Below are 18,366 nucleotides of genomic sequence, written 5' to 3' on the forward strand. Positions count from 1 at the left end.
GTCACTGCAGACACAGACTTTTCCCACTGACCTTCTAAGTTGTCCCTAGTGTTTGTGGGTTGAGTACTCTGGAATCCACCACAGCTGCCTGTGATTCAGTCCTCTGAGGAGTGCCCATGAAGAGCCATGCTCCTCTTCTCACCCAGTGCAATATACCTTTCTGACCAACCATCCAGGCTATCCTGGGCTGGAAATTTGTTTCCCTCTGTCTTTTTGTGGGTTCTGCTGCTTTAGAGTTTGTTTAGAGCCATTTTTATAGGTATTTGGAAGGGTTTTGGGGAGAACTCAAGCAAGTCACTGCAAAATTTTTCTCAGTCATCTGGGCTCTGCCCCCCTGAATATAAGTCTTTAGGAGGAAAATAGACACTTAAAGATATAGAATGCTTTCAAGCACTCCTGATGAAAAACTCAGAGATGAATTGAAAATTTGGCATTCAAATACAGGACTCAAAAGAAGCATGAAAAGGTAAACACGAAAGAGAAATCATAAATGATTCAACAAGATTCAACTATTTATACTCCTAAATGGAAAGATGATACATGTAACTTCTAAGAACTTTATCATTATTAGGGTAGTTAGACAATGTATACATAGATAGATGGATGAGTTAATTATGAGTTAATTGGATATAAGTTAATTATGACATAATGATCTCAAAAAATTGAAGGCATGAGAAAGAGGGATGCACTGGGAAAAGAGGGAGAGAAAGAATAGAGAAAAGTGTCTCACATAAAAGTGGCATAGAAGGAAGAGTTTTTGAAGTGGAGGGGAAAAGGGAGGTGTGCCTCACAATGCTTGAATTTCATTCTCATCAGAATGAATTCAAAGAGGGAAGAACATACACATGCATTTGGGAATGGAAATTGATCTTATCCAACAGGGAAGTTGGAAGTGAAGGGGATAAGAGACAGGGGAGATGATAGGAATGAGGGTAGATTAAAGGAGGCAATAGTCAAAAGGAAAACAGACTTTTAAGGAAGAGTTAGGTAAAAAGAGAAAGAAGGACAAAGAGGAAAAATAAGATGAAGAGAAATCCAGATAGTAATCCTAACAGTGAATGTGAAAGGGATGAATTTACCCCAAAATGGAAGCAGCTATAGTAATGGATGAAAAACCAGAATTCAAAAATAAGTTGTGTGCAAGAAACACATGTAACAGAGAGATATACACAGACTTGAAATTAAGGGCTGAAGGAGTAGCAGTCATGATCTCAGGCAAAGTAAAAGCAAAACTAGATATAATTAAAAGAGATAATCAGGAGAACTACATTTTGCTAAAAGACACCATAGCCAATGAAGTAATATCAATACTTACACATATATTTACAGAGAAAAGTTAAATGAGTGACAGAAAGAAACTGACAGTAAAAGAATGCTAGTGGAGAATTTCAAATTTCCCCTTTCAGAATTAAATAAACCTAAACATGACATAAATTTGTTAAAAAGTAATAAAATAGGTGAATATAATTTTACAAAAGTTAAATGTGATAGACCTCTGGAGAAAATAGAATGGGAATAGAATGGAGTATACAATTTCTTCAGATGTACATTGTACCTTTACCAAAATTGATAATGTATTAGGACATACAAATCTCATGAACAAATGCAGAAAAGCAGAACTGTTGCTTGTACCTTTTTCAGACCATAATTCAATAAAATTACATTCAATAAGGGCCATGAAAACACAGATTAAAAATTAATTAGAAACTAAATAATCTAATTCTAGAGAACAAGTGCATTAAAGAACACATCAAATGAATAATACTCAGTTTCATTGAAGAAAATGACAACAATGACACAACATGCCAAAACTTGTGGGATGTAGTCAAAACAGTACTTGGCAGAAAATTTATATCTCTAAATGCATACATCAGTAAAACAGAAAAAGGGCAGATAAAAGAATTGGACTTGGGGTTGGAAAAAAATATTAGAAAAAGAAAAATTTAGAATTCCCCAAATAAACACTAACACAGAAATCCTGAAAAACAAAGGAAAGATTAATAAAATTGAAAGCAAAACAAAATGGAAACAATTAATTTTTGCAAAGTTGCAGTATATAAAATAAAGAAACTTAATTCAGCATTTATATATATTGCCCGAAAAGTCCAGCAGGAAGTTAGAGAAACAAAAAAATCTATTTAAAATAATTGCAAAAACTTTAAGATAGGTTGGCTTCTACCTGCAAAACAAATAAACAAAATAATAAAAAAAACCCTCCAAACTCAGCAAGTATATGAACATAATTACAAAACACTTCTAACACAAATAAAGGCAGATTTAAACAACTGGAGAAATATGAATTGCTCATGGGTAGGTTGACCAATATCATTTTTAAAAATGACAGTTTTACTTAAATTAATTTACTTTTTCACTATCATTTCAATTAAACCATCAATAATTTTCATAGAGCGAGAAAAATAATAACAAAATGAATCTGGAGGAAGAAAAATTCAAGCATAATAGGATAATTAATTTAAAAACTGTGATGGAAGGTGGATTAAATTTCAAGCCATATTCCAGAGTGGTAATCATGAAAACAATCTCTTACTGGCTAGGAATTAAGAGTGGTAGATCAGTATAATTTATTAGGTATTCAATACACAGGTAAATGACCATAGTAATCTCATGTTTGATAAACCCGAAGATCTAAATTTTTAAGACAAGTACTCACTATTTGATAAAAAGAAATTGCTGGGAAAACTGAAAAGCGGTTTGGCAGCAGGTAGGTATAGACAAACACCTCACATCATATACCAAGATAAAGTGAAAATAGGCTCACCATCTAAATATAAAGGTGATTTTATAAGCAAATTAAGGGAGCATGGAAAATTTTATTTTTTGAATCTAAGGATAAGTGAAAAGTTTATGACAAAACAAGTGATGGAGAGCATTATGGGATATAAAATTGATAATTTAGATTACATTATTTTTTTTCATTTTCTTTCTTTTTTTTGTGAAGCAATTGGGGTTAAGTGACTTGCCCAAGTTCATACAGCTAGTAAGTGTCCAGTGTCTTAGGCCAGATTTTAACTCAGGTGCTCCTGACTCCAAGACTGGAGCTTTATCCACTGTACCACCTAGGTGCCTGGGTTACATTAAATTAAAAAGAGTTTATACAAACAAAACCAATGCCTTCAAGTATAGAAGGAAAACAGAAAACTGAGTGATTTTTTTTTTACAATAATGTCTTTGATAGAAGCCTCATTTCTCAAATATTTAGAGAATTGAATGAAATTTTCTAAGAATACTAGTCATTCCCCTATTAATAACTGGTCAAAGGATATAAACAGGCAGTTTTCAGATGAAGAGATCAAAATCATCTATAGTCATATAAAATATTCAAAATCATCATTGATTAGAAAAATGCAAATCAAAACAATTCTGAAGTACCACATCACACCCATCAGATTGGCTAATATGACAGAAAAATAAAGTGATAAATGTTGGAAAAGAAGTGGGAAAATTGGGACATGTATGCCCTATTGGTGGAGTTCTGAATGGATCCAACCACTCTGGAGAGCAACTTGGAACCATGTCCAAAGGACAATCAAATTGTGCATACCCTTGATCCAGAAATATCAGTACTAGATCCCTTTCCAAAAGAGAACAAAGAAAAAGGAAAAGGAACTATATGCAAACAAACAAACAAAGAAACAAACAACAGCAGCCTTATAGCAGCTCTTTTTGTGGTGGCAAATAATTAGAAATTGAGGGGATGCCTATCAATTGGAGAATGGCTGAAAAATTTGTGGTATGTGATCCTGATAGAATACAATTGTACTATAAGAAACAACAAACAGGATGCTTTCAGAAAGACCTATTAACTGATGCAAAGTGAAGTGAGCAGAACCAGGAGACCATTGTAACTACTAAGAACAATTTTTTCTATAATTGCCTGTGAATGATTCAGCTATTCTCAGCAATACCATTATTCAAAAAATTTTGAAGGACTTATGATGAAAAATGCTATCCACCTGCAGAGAAAGAATTGATGGAGTCTGAAGACAGATGGAATTACACTTTTTTCTTACTTCATTTTTCTTTGTTTCACATTTTGCAAAGTCTGTTTTCTTTTGCAACATGGCTAATACAGAAAATTTTATGTGGGACTTCACAAGTATAATCTCTATTAAATTGTTTGTTTTTTTTGTTTGCTTTTTTATGATAGGGGAGGCTAGGGAGGAAAGAAGTGAGGAAGATAATTTTTTGGGGGGGTTACCCCTACAATAGGGAGGAAAAATCAGTCTTTTTCTCTGTCTCACTGCCTCTATCTTGGAGTGTCTCTGGGGAAATTTTGCAAAATAAAACTTGTGTGTGTGTGATTCCTGTCTACAGTCTCCCCCAAAGTGGGCAACATTATCCTTTATTGAAAAAAAGTACTTAATTTACAATATGGCTATTGAGTAGCTGAAAGTAGTTTATTACCTCCCCAAGTGGAAAAAAAATGCTCAAAATACAAACTACTCATAAGTGCACATTTACCAAGAAAGAAACATAAAACAATAAGCTATCACACATTATTTATCCTTCAACGGTGAAAATATATTTGTAGTACAACTGAAATAGATATTTCCCTTTCATTTTAGACCTGCATTGTCTGAACAATGTATAATTTTCAGATCTAATGGATAGCCTGGGCATTGCTTGGGATTTCTTAGACCTTTTTCTTATATCATACTATGGGTGAATGGACATTTCTACAATAAACAGTGTTGTGGCAAGAATCACCTCCTGGACAACCAGTGCTCTAATCAGAACCTCTCAACCATTTAAATTCATGAGGTTACCACCTTAGCTGAAAATGCCCATTTCTTGGATTGCTGGTCATTGACCTGTATAAAGGTAAAACAAAAGAAAACAAAGAGGCCAGAAAGCAGAAGAAGGTAATCTGGGACTTAGGCTCACTTGGGGAAGCCCATGTTCTTGCTGCCAAGTGCTTGCAGATGCTATTGCTGTCTTGGGGGACAACAAAGAAAATAAGAGAAATCATACCCCAACCCAAGTTCAGGGGAAAAGTCCCCACAAGAAAAAAAAAAGGTGGAGCTGGTTCTACTTAGCTCTTTTTACAGCCCACATATTGAGCAGTTTCTCTTGACTAATTACCTTTAGATGAAGCTTTCACAACTAGTGACAAATCTAGAATTTTATATTCCATCAACGCAGTGTATGTCACTCAGCAAAGAGCCAGAGTGTATGTCACTCTTCGAGAATCCTATCCATTACTTCCGAAAGTCAGGATGGTGAAGTGAGAAGTAAATTACTCTTGTTCTCCCTTATTTACCTCTAAAAACCCAGAAAATATTGCCCCAGGGCAAACTCTGGAATAGCTGAGGCAGCAGATAGATGGGGTGCAATAGTCTTGTAACTTGTGAAGCTTGGGAGATTAATAGCAAATGTCCCTCTAGCTCTAGTGGAAGGGGAGCAGTACATGATGGGGGCATCCTAGCAAGTCATTGGCAAGCCCCACCTTGGTAAACCAGCAGGAGATCTTGATCTCAGGGTGGTGGAGCAGGCAAGCACCAACCCTGAGACCCCTGAGTTCCTTGGCAGAGGCAAGGGAATTGGTAGAGTTTAGCAGTGAAACCTCGAGGTGCTTCAGCACAACTGCAGGAAGCATGACTCCAGGCTGGCAGGTATCCTCCAGAATCCAAACCTTTTGGTCCTTCAGAGTAGCTGTCCTCCAGGGGCCAGACTCCCCTCAATCCCAAGAACTTCAATGTTGCCGACAAGTAAGCTGGCATACCCCTACATCCTCCAGTTGCCACACTGGAACCCCCAGCCCCTTGAGTGCCTCATTATAGGCAGGGGAACTGGTAGACAACAACCTGGAAAACCACAACATGCATTGGCATTCCTGGCACTACAATCTCCTGGTGATTCAGCACATATCCTGAAATAAAAACACCAGGAGACACAGCTTCTTGTTAGCAGACATCATTTAGCAGCCAAGCATTTAAGTGTTTTAAAAGAAGCCCAGTTGAGTAGGCATCCTTCAGGGGAAAGACTTCTCACTCCCAACCGGAGAGCTCCAGTGTTGCTGTCCCCAGATCACCACCAGGAGAGCTGACAGACCCCTACAGCCTCCAGCCGCCAGCACTTGACGCTCCAACTCACAAAGCCATTGACCAAGTCCTGGACTCCCAGCACAAGAATCTTGGGTCAGTGCCTTCTATGCTCCAACAGGAGAGCTCAATTTTAAAAGACAGGAAGTAGGCAAACACCATAAGCGAAAAGCAGAAATGGATAATGACCGTAGATTCTTATTACGGGAAAAGGGAACAAATTCAGAAGAAGACAACATTCTCAATATACCCACATCTAAAACCTCAAAGGGGAATATAAACTGGTCTCAAGCCCAAAAAGCCTTGTTGGAAAAGCTCAGGGATTTTAAAAGTCAAATAAGAGAGGTAGAAGAAAAATTGGGGGAAGAAATGAGAGGTATGGAGGAGAGAGTCAATATGTTGGAAAAGTAAGGGAAAAATAGAATGCAGAAAACAAGTCCTTAAAAAATACAACTGGCCCAATGTGAAAAAAGTGCACTGAAGAAAATAACTCTTTAAAAAGTAGAATTGGAGGGGCAGCTAAGTGGTGCAATGGACAGAACACTGGCCCTGGATTCAGGAGGACCTGAGTTCAAATCCAGCCTCAGACACATAACACTTACTAGCTGTGTGACCCTGGCTAAGTCACTTAACCCCATTGCCTAACCAAAAAAAAAGGTAGAATTGGTCAAATAGAAAAGGAGACAAAAAACTCACTGAGGAGAAGAATTCCTGAAAAAGTAAAATGGATCAAATGGAAAAGGAGGTACAAAATCTAATAGAAGAAAACAATTGGTTGAAAATTGGAATTGGTGCAAGTAGAAGGGAATGATTCTATGAGAAATGAACAGTCAAACAGAATCAAAAGAATGAAAAAAATAGAAGAAAATATAAAATGCCTAATTGGTAAAGCAACTAATCTGTAAAATAGATCCAGGTGAAACAATTTAAAAATTATTGGTTTACCTGAAAACCATGATGAAAACAAACAAAAAAAAGATCGTGGACACCATCTTTCAGTAAATCATCAAGAAAGGCTGTCCCGAAGTCCTAGAACCAGTGGGTAAAATAGTCATCAAAAGGATCTGCCAATCACCTCCTGAAAGAGATCCCAAATTGAAAACTTTAAGGAATATTACAGCCAAATTCCAAAGTTACCAGGTCAAAGAGAAAATATTACAAGCAGCAAGAAAGAAAGAATTTAAATATCATGGAATCACAGTCAGGATTATGCAAGGACCTTGCAGTTTCTACATTAAAAGATCAGAGGGCATGGAATATGATATTCCATAAGGCAAAGGAACTTGGAGAACAACCAAAGATCAAATCCCCAGTGAAATTAAGCATAATCTTTCAGAGAAGAAGATGGATATTCAATGCAATAGGGGATTTTCAGATCTTCCAGATGAGAACACCAGAGCTCAACAGAAAATTTCATCTTCAAATACAAGACTCAAGAGAGGTATAAAAAGGTAAACAGGAAAGAAAACAACAACAATGTGTTACTAATAAGGTCAAACTTTTTACGTCCCTACCAGAGAAGATGACTTTTGTAACTCCTGAGAACTGTATCACTATTATAACATTTAAGAGGGGTATAAACAGACGGTAGGTATGGGTATAACGTGATTTGATGATAAAAAAACTAATTAAGTGATGAAAAGAGATTGTTCTGGGAGAAGATGAAAGGAAGAGGCATATGGGAGTAAATTATATCAATGAAAAGGCAAAAAAAACCCTATTACAATAAAGGGAAAGAAGGGAGGGAGATAAGCAGTACTTAAACCTTACTCTCATCATATTTGGCTCAAAGAGGGAATAATAATCAGTTAGGTATAGAAATCTAACTTACTACATAGGAAACAGGAAAGGAAAATGAACGAAAATGGAAGTGGTGGAAAGAAGGGAGGACAGACTAAAGGAAAATGGTAGTCAAAAGCAAACTCTGGTGAAGAAGAAAAGGGAGAAAAGAGAGAGCAAAGCATAAATGGGGGGGAGGCTGGAGAGAAAGACACAGATAATAGTCATAACTATGAATGTGAACAGGATGAACTCTCCCATAAAATCAAAGCAGATAGAAGACTGGATTAAAAAACATAATCCAATAATATATTGTTTACAAGAAAAACATTTGAAGCAGAGGGATACACACAGAGTAAAGATAAAAGGGCACAGCAGAATATATAATAAGCTTCAGATGAAGTAAAAAAAAATGATGGGATAGTAATCTTGATCTCAGATAAAGCAGATGCAAAAACAGCTCTAATTAAAAGATAAAGAAGGAAATTACATCCTGCTAAAAGGTATCATAGACAATGAAGTAATATCATTACTTAACATATATGCACCACGTGGTATAGTATCCAAATTCTTAGAGGAAAAGTGAAGGGAACTACAGGAGGAAATAGATAGGAAAACTATATTAGGGAGGGGCCTCAACCTCCCCCTCTCAGTACTAGATAAATTTAATCACAAAATAAACAAGAAAGAAGTTAAGGAGATGAATAGTTGTTTTTTATTATTATTTTTTTTTGATGAGGCAATTGGTGTTAAGTGACTTTCCTCAAATAACAAAGCTACTAAATGCTATGTGTCTGAGGCCAAATTTGAACTCAGGTCCTCCTGACCTCCTGACTTCAGGGTCAGTGCTCTATCTACTGTATCACTTAGTTGCCCTTAGAATTAAAAAAAAATAGATATGGTAGAACTCTGCATTTGAACCGGCTCTGGATGATTTCAAATGGTTTTGGCTAGTGGGAGGTGGTTTTAGCCAGTTTAAAGTAGCTTTGCCTGGTTTGAACTGGTTTTGGATGGTTGGCACTGGTTTAAAATGGTTTTGGTCCATTGCAACTGGTTTTAGCCACTTAGAACTGGTTTTAGCAAGAATAAACTGGTTTTGGCTGGTTGTAACTGTTTTAAATTGTTTTTTTTCTGTATTAAACTAGTTTGTGCTGTTTTAAACTTGTTTGCACTGGTTTTGGCCATTTTAAACTTATTTGGCCATTTTTAAAAGTGATTTTACCTGGTTTTGTCTGGTTGGGAGTCATTTTGGTCATGTTTGAATGGCTTTGGGCTGGTTGAATTGGTTTAGACTGGTTTTGACAGTTTTAAACTGATTTTTGGACTCCCAAGAAAAAAGATCATGGAGTAAACAATAAGTCACTATCCCTCTCCCTTTTTGACCTCTGATAGCCCAGAAAATACTGGCCCAGGAAAAATTATGGTATAGCAGAAACAACAGAAAGAATAGGTGCAGGAGTCTTTTCACCTGGGAAGGTTGGGGGATTAATGAAAAGTATCCCTCTCCCTCTGGTGGAAGGGGGTCAAGACAGAACAGGAGGCATCCTAGTAAACCAGTGGCAAATGCCACTTCAGCAAACCAGTAAGATATCCTGATCCCCAGGGTAGTAGAACAAGCATACACCAATATCAGGACCTCACGTCATGTGACTGCCTTGACACAGGCAGGGAAATAGGTGGACTCCAGATCAGAAAACCACCACATGAAATGTGGTCAGGTGTACTCCAGCACCCAAACCTCCACAACTTCAGAAAGCTCAATTCCAGGCTGGCAGTGTCACTCAGCAGCTAAACCTCTCCCATCTTCAGCACAGCTCTGGGAAGCACAACTCCAGGCTGGCAGGTATCCTCCAGAAGCCAAACCTCCTGGTGTTTCAGAACCACCTGGGTGAGCAGATGTCCTCCAGGGGCCATAACCTCCCACCCTACAGCTTCAATGTAGCCATTGTGAAACACAAAAACAATACCACCTGGCTTCAGCACATGCCAGTCATCACCACTAGGACCTTAACTCAGCAACAGATAAGCTGCCAGACTCCTGTAGCCTCTGGTTGCCAGGATCTGAGGCCACATCACAGAAAATCACTGACCAGGTCCCTGGCCCCAGCACAAGAAGCTTGGATCAGTGACTACTGTGCTCCATCAGGGGAGCTCAACTTTAAAAGCCAAAACATAGGCAAATATCATGAGGAAAATACGGAAATGGAGAATGATCATAGGTTCTTTCTATGGGGACAGGAAAGATCAAAACATTATTCAGAAGAGGAAAACATTATCAATACTCGCACATCTGAAACCTTGAAGGAGAATATGAACTGGTCTCAAGCCCAAAAAAAGTCTTTTTGGAAGAGATCAAGAAAGATTTTAAAAGTCAAATAAGAGAGATAAAAGAAAAATTGGGAAAAAGAAATGAGAGGTATGCAAGAAAGTGTCAGTAGCTTGGAAAAGGAAGGACAAAAATTAACTGTAAGAAAACAAGCCTTATAAATACAATTGGCCAAATGGGGGAATAAAGTACACTGAAGAAAACAACTCCTTAAAAACTAGAATTGGCCAAATGTAAAAGGAGGCAAAAAACAAAACAAAACAAAAACAACAACTCACTGAAGACAAGAATTCCTTACAAAGTAAAATGGGCTAAATAGGAAAGGAGGTATAAGAGGTAATTGAAGAAAACATATCATTAAAAATTTTAACTGGGCAAATGGAAGCTAATGACTCTATGAAACATCAAAAATCAGTCAAAGAAAATCAGAAATTAGAACTAGCCAATCAAGCTACCAAAAATTATTCTGTACATCCAGAGAAAATAAGAACTAGATTCATTTGGAAGAACAAAAGGTCCATAATATCAATGGAATTAATGAGAAGAAAAGCATGGGAAAGTGGCCTAGCCACTCCAGATCTTAAATTGTATTATAAAGCAGCAATCATCAAAACTACTTGGTACTGGCTAAAAAATAGAGTAGTGGATCAGTGGAATAGGTTAGGTACCCAACACACAATAGTCACCCAAAGACTCCAGCTTCTGGGATGAAAACTCACTATTTAACCAAAACTGCTGGGAAAACTGGAAAAGAGTATGGCAGAAACTAGGCATAGACCAAAATCTTATATCACATAGTGAAAAACTCAAAATAGGTTCATGATTTAGATATAAAGGATGATACTATAAGCAAACTGGGAGAGCAAGCAATAGTTTACCTGTTAGATTTATGGAGAACAGAAGAATTTATGACCAAACAGGAAATAGAGAACATCATGAAATGCAAAATGTCTAATTATGATTACATTAAATTGAAAAGATTTTGCACAAACAAAGCCAATGCAACCAAGATTAGGAGGGAAGCAGAAAACTGGGGAAGAATTTTTACAACCAGTATTTCTGATAAGGGTCTCATTTCTAAAAATATATAGAGACCTAAGTCAAATTTATAAGAATAAAGTCATTCCCCAATTGATAAATGGTCAAAGGACAGTAACAGGCAGTTACCAGATGAAGAAATTAAAGCCATCTATAGTCATATGAAAAAATGCTCTAAATAACTATTGATTAGAGAAATGCAAATCAAAGCAACTCTGAGGTACCATATCAGATTGGCCAACATGACAAAACAGGAAAATGATAAATGTTGGAGAAGATGTGGGAAAATTGGAACACTAATGTATTGTTGGTGGAATTGTGAAGAGATCCAACCATTTTGGAGAGCAATTTGGAACTATGCCCAAAGGGCTATGAAAATTTGCATGCCCTTTAACCCAGCACTTCTAGGGCTGTATCTCAAAGAGATCATAAAAACAGGAAAAGGACCCACATGTACAAAAATATATCTAGTAGCTCTTTTTATGGTAAGAAAGGATTGGAACTTGAGAGGATGCCCATCAATTAGAGAATGGCTGAACAAGTTGTGGCTATGAATGTAATGGAACACTATTGTGGTATAAGAAATGATGAGCAGGTAGACTTCAGAAAAACCTGGAAAGTCTTGTATGGACTGATGCTGAATGAAGTGAGCAGAATGAGGAGAACATTGTACACAGTAACAGCCACGTTGTGTGATGACTAACTTTGATAGACTTAGGCCTTCTCAGCAATGCAAGTATCTAACACATCTCCAGAAGTCTCATGATGGAAAATGCTATCCACATCCAGAGAAAGAACTATGGAGTTTGAATGCAGATCAAAGGATACTATTTTTTATTTTTTTCTTCTGTCTTGTTTTTCCTCTTTCTGGTCGTTCCTCCTATTGGATCTAATTCTTCCTTACAACATGAGTAATGTGAAAATATGTTTAACAAAAATATATATGTAGAGCCTATATCAGATTGCATGCCATTTTGGGGAGGGAGACAGGGAGGTAGGGGGAGAAAAATTTAAAACTCAAAAACATGTGGAAGTGGCTGTTGAAAACTAAAAATAAATTAATAAAAAAAAAGAATCACTAAAAAAAATCATCAAAACTGCACTGAGTTCCTAGAACCAGAAGGTAAAATAGTTATCCAAAGAATCCACCAATCACCTCCTAAAAGAGATCCCAAATTGAAAACACTAAGGAATATCATAGCCAAATTCCAAAATTATTAGATCAAGGAGAAAACATTTCAAGCAGCCAAAAACAAACAATTTAAATATCATGGAAGCACAGTCATGATTATGCAAGAACCTTGCAGCTTCTACATTAAAAGACTGGAGGGCTTGGAATATAATATTCCATTAGGCAAAGAACTTGGATTACCACCAATGATCAACTACCCAGAAAAACTGAGCATAATCTTTTGGGGTGGAGATGGACATTCTATGAAATACGAGACTTCCAGACTTTCCTGATGAAAAGACCAGAGCTCAGTGGAAAATGTGATCTTCAAATACAAGACTCAAGAGAGGCATAAAAAAGTAAACAGGAAAGAAACAACAGTCATTCAGTTAGGGCAAAAATTAAACCCTACCAAGGAAGATGATACTTATAACTCTTGAGAATTATTTCTTTGTTATGACATTTAGACATAGACTGAAGGCATGGGTATAATTTGACTTTGATGAGATCATAAAAAATCTAAGTGGTCAAAAGGGATTGTACTGAGAGAAGAGGAGGAGGCGGAAAGAATAAATTACATCACATTAAGAGGTGTAGAAGACAATGCAGTAAAGGAAAAAAGGGAGGAATATGAGAATTGTTTGAACCTTACTCTCATCAAATTTGATTCAAAGAGGGAATAACATACTTAGGTATAGAAATCTATCTTACTCTATAGGCAGTAGGAGGAGAAAAGGGAAAGAAGAGATGGAAGAAGTAGTAAGGGAAAAGGGAAAGAAAAGGGAGGGAGCTAATTGAAAGGGGGTACATTGAAGGAGGCAGTGGTCAAAAGCAAAACTCTAGTGATGAGGGAAAGGGAGAAAAGAGAGCAGATAATAAGGAAGGGAGAAATAGGATGTAGAGAAAGACACAGATAGTAATCATATCCCTGAATGTGAATGGGATGAACTCTCCCATAATTCAAAGCGTATAGAAGAATTGATTAAAAGCTATAATTCTACACTGTATTGTTTACAAGAAACACATTTGAAGCAGGGGGATACAGACTGAGTAAAGGTAAAAGACTGAAACAGAATATATGTTATGTTTCAACTGAAGTGAAAAACAAAATAGCAGGGGTTGCAATCCTGATCTCAGACAAAGTAAAAGTTAAAATAGATCTAATGAAAAGAAATAAGAATGAAAACAAAACTACATCCTGATAAAAGCTACCAGTAAAAAGTACTCCCTAAGAAAAAATCTCCAAGGCCACATGGATTTACAAATGAATTCTATCAGACATTTGAAGAACAATTAATTCTAATACCATATAATCTATTTGGGAAATTAGGCAAAGAAGGAGTCCTGCCACAATCTTTTTTATGATACAAATATGGTAGTTACCTAAACCACAAAGAGCCAAAACAGAGAAAGGGAATTATAGAACAATTTCCTTAGTGAATATAGATGCAAAAATTTTAAATAAAATATTAGCAAAGAGGCTATAGCAACTTATCTTAAGGATAGTACACTATGACCAGGTAGAATTTATACAAGGAATACAGGGCTGGTTCAATATTAGGGAAATTATCAGCATAATTGACCATATCAACACCAAAACTCACAGAAATCATATGATTTTTTCAGTAGATGCAGAAAAAGCTTTTCACAAAATACAACACCCATTCCTATTAAAAACAGTACAGAGCATAGGAATAAATGGATTCTTCTTTATAATGGCAAGTAGCATCTATCATATAATGGGGATAAGCTAGGAGCATTTCCAATAAGAATGAGGGTGAAACAAAGATGCCCATGATCACCACTGTTGCTTAATGTTGTACTAGAAATGTTAGCTTTAGCAATGAAAGAAGAAAAAAGAAATTGAAGGAATCAGAATAGGCAAAGAAGAAGCAAATCTATCACTCTTTGCAGATGATGTGATGGTATACTTAGAGAATCCTAGAGAATCAAATAAAAAATGTACTTGAAATAAACAAATTTAGGAAAGTTGCAGAATGTAAAATAAACCTACACAAATCATTGGCATTTCTATATATTACTAACAAATCCCAACAGCAAGAGATAGAAAGAGAAATTCCACTTAATGTTATTATAGAAATTATAAAATATTTAGGATTATACCTTCTGAAACAAATCAAGGAAACATATGAACACAATTACAAAATACTTTTCACACAAATAAAGTCCCATCTAAAAAACTGGAAAAACATCAGTTGCTCATGGGTAAGCTGAGCAATGACAATTCTACGTAAATTAATTTACTTATTCAGTGCTTTACCAATCAAGCTACTAAAAATTATTCTATACAGCTAGAAAAAATAAGAACAAAATTCATCTGGAAGAATAATGGTTCTGTAATGACAAGGGATTTAATGAGAAGAAAAGCAAAGGAAAGTGGCCTAGCCATAAGAGATCTTAAATTGTATTATAAAGCAGCAATAATCAAAACTATTTGCTACTGGCCAAGAAATAGAGCAGTGGATCAGTGGAATAGGTTAGTTACACAACACACAATAGTCACCCAAAGACTCCAGCCTCTAGGATGAGAACTCACTATTTAACAAAACTGCTGGGAAAACTGGAAAAGAGTATGGCAGAAACTAGGCGTAGATCAGAATTTTGCACCATATACTAAAAAACCCAAAATGGGCTCATGATTTAGATAAAAAGGCTGATACTATAAGCAAACTAGGAGATCAAGAAATAGTTTATGTGACAGATTTATGGAGAAAGAAAGAATTTATGACCAAACGAGAGATAGAGAACATTATGAAACGCAAAATGGATAATTTTGATTGCATTAATTGAAACATTTTTGCATAAAGCCAATACAACCAAGATTAGAAGGAAAACAGAAAGCTTGGAAACAATTTTTACAGTCAGTGTCTCAGATAAAGGCCTTATTTCTACAGGGCACTAAGTCAAACAAAGTCATTGCCCAATTGATTTTATTAATTAATTGGTGATTTTGGAATTGTCTATTGTATTTTCTGAGACATCTCACCTGTTAATCCTCTTGCTATATGAAACACAAGTTGTAACAACTGTTTCTTTTTTTTTTGGTTTATCTTGATGTGGGGATTCTCTAACCCTGACATTTCCATTGTTTGATCAATGTAGGAGAAATAAACAAAAAATGGGAAAAAATGTATTTTTGAGAGTTTAGAAGAGGTATGTTTTCTTATCACATTCATGGTTTTCTGAGAAATTTTTCAGAAAAAGTATGCACTTTCCAATCATGTTCTTGATGCTGAAGTCAAGGCATGAAATCTGGACTTAATATTCAGTGCTCTTAGTTTTTAGATTTTTCATGAATCCTTCTTTTTTAAAATCTGCTAGGAAATGACCTTTCTTTTTTAACTTTTTATTTTTTTGCACCAGCAAAGAGATCTCTGCAATCCCTCTCTGATCAACCACTTGACTCCCCCTCAGTCTATGGACTGGAAGCTCCAGAAGCAACTGCTGCCCCAGAGCCACCTGTGGGGACTGGGGCTGAGACCAAGCTTCTCTCTCACCAAGGTCACAGACCTTTCCTACTGACCTACATTGTCTTTGGCGTTTGTGAGTTGAAAAGTGGAAACTGCCACAGCTGCCTGTGATTTAGTTCTCTAAGGCCTTCTCCAGGTTGGCTGAGGCTTGTGAACCCATGCCAAACTTCATTCTTCTCCCTGCCCCAAATGATATACCTTCCCAATCAACCATCCAGGTTGTCTTGGGCTGGAAATTTGTTTCACTCTGGTTTTTTTGTAGGTTCTGCTGCTTGAGAATTTGTGAAGAGCCATTTTTTACAGGTATTTGGAAGGGGTTGGGGGAGAGCTTAAGCAAGTCACTGCTTTTACTCTACCATCTTTGCTCCTGTTATTCTCTTTTTTTTTTTTAGCTTTTTAGCTATCAGGTTGATCTCTGAGGCTCTCATTCTCTTTTACATAACCAGCCTATGTGCTTGTGTTCACACAGTGGCTACTTAGTTTCTAAGGAGGGATTATTCAGGCTGGGGTCTATTTTTTTTTCTTTATTTTTCCTTTGGGATGATTTTATGGAAGCATTTACTTCCTCACACCTCCTCTAGATGGTGAGAAGGTGAAATTAAAAGAGACAAAATCAAATCAGTGATTTTTGCTTCTTCTAAAATGGATTTTAATTGGGTAACAAAGTTAAAAGCACTTACTAGAATGAAGATTTGAATATTTTTCTGTGCAATTCAATTATTGATGCTCAAAATGGCTTCATGGATTCATTAAAAGGAATCCTCAATTTTTTTCCTGAAAAGGAACTTCCTGGGATTTTATCTCAAATTATGAATGGCTGGGAGGTGGGTGTAGGACTGTGCTAAAAGTACAGATTGCTAAAAGAACCTGGGAGGAGCAGGTATAATGAGTTCTGGTCACTAGTAGAGGTAAGGAGTCCATGGTCACTTCCCTGTACACTGACAAATTGTGTGGCTCTGGTTAAGTCTCTTAACATCTCTTTGCTTTGGTATCCTCATCTTTAAAGTGCATAATAACAAAACCCATATCACAGGGTTATGAGAATTAAATGAGTTCACTCATGCAGAGCCCTTTGAAAACTAAGAAGTGCTATATAAATCTTAGCTTTTTATTGGACTGCTGTCAACAATACTTCTGTCCCTGTTGGGATTCTCTTAAAGTTCTGCCTTAATGACAGCCCCATTATGAAAGGAAGCCAGTCTGTGAGCTACTTTCCACTCTTTGAAATTTGGCCAATATCTTGTGTTCATTCAGTTGTAGACCCCCAATTTTGCTAATAGTTCTTTTGATAATATACAATTAGAATCATCTCTACATTTATTTCTAGGTTTATTAGTTCATGAATATATAGTTCACTGGTTAATTGATGAGTATAGAAAGCTTTCTTCCACTAAAGTTTTACATTTTGGATATGGTGTGTTGTGGAGGTGATCCTTGTTTCCTGGAGTCAAAGACAGTAAGCCTAAACCTTTTCACATCCTACTAAACTGGAAAAGAAATATGGCCCAGTGATGAATTGTATGCATGTCTCACCTCAGGAAATATCTAGCTCAGTCTGGAAAAGTCCTTTACCAGTAATGACTCTTTTTGTCCCCAATAAATCATGAAGACCATATGTAAAGAGATAATGTGCATTATTGTAGAGACAATCCATGATGAGGAAATCACAGGTTCTTGCAATACTGACATCAAAGCAGGTATATATGTCTCTGTAAAAGCAGCCTTACATAATCTTTATCTTGGAAACTCCTGACTCTGAACTTCAAATTGCATTTTTCCTTTAGTTCAAAATGTTCCAAATTACAGAGTTGTTTTTTTCTTTTTTCTTAAAATTCCAAAATCCAAATCATGTATCTCTGATGTTTCTGAATTCTTTTCAAATTATGATGTTTCCCTGTAGAGAGTAACGCCTTATATTATCACAAGGTTGGATTGTGGTTTGTTTGTTTGTTTTGAAAATGTACTCACAGAAACATAAATTCAGTTAACTTAATAATGTTTATTTCAGCTAATATATGTACAAACATCTCATTGTCCTTTTTTTCATGTGATGATAATCTATTGATTCTGTAATTAAATTAAAAGTAAACTTTTTTTTTTACCATAAAACAAGTTGTCCTGGCAGACTTGTTTTTAAAAGTAAAATTGACTTGACAACAGATGTTTCCCTAGTAAGCATTATTGTCAAAAATGTAGGCAGTCTTAATAACGACACAGAGCAACTTAAGTTTTCAGGTATTGTTTTGAAGAAAAAAAGATTCTCACCTTTGCTAAACATCTCATTATTTCCTTAGTTTCAGCAAGGTTACAAATGACCTTTAGAATGCATTTTTGAAAATATTCTCTGATTAGAGCTTTGGTGGAAAATAGTATCCTGAGCAATCAGACATAGCAGGTTGGTAACAGAAGCCTAAAAGATGGATTGTCCAAACCTTTGAAAGGCTCTGCTTATATTATAGCAAGGTTGGATTGTGGTTTGTTTGTTGTTTTGAAAATGGA

The sequence above is a fragment of the Phascolarctos cinereus genome, unplaced genomic scaffold, assembly GCF_003287225.1.
Source record: "Phascolarctos cinereus isolate Bilbo 61053 unplaced genomic scaffold, phaCin_HiC Scaffold_726;HRSCAF=1367, whole genome shotgun sequence".
Lineage (NCBI taxonomy): Eukaryota > Metazoa > Chordata > Mammalia > Diprotodontia > Phascolarctidae > Phascolarctos > Phascolarctos cinereus.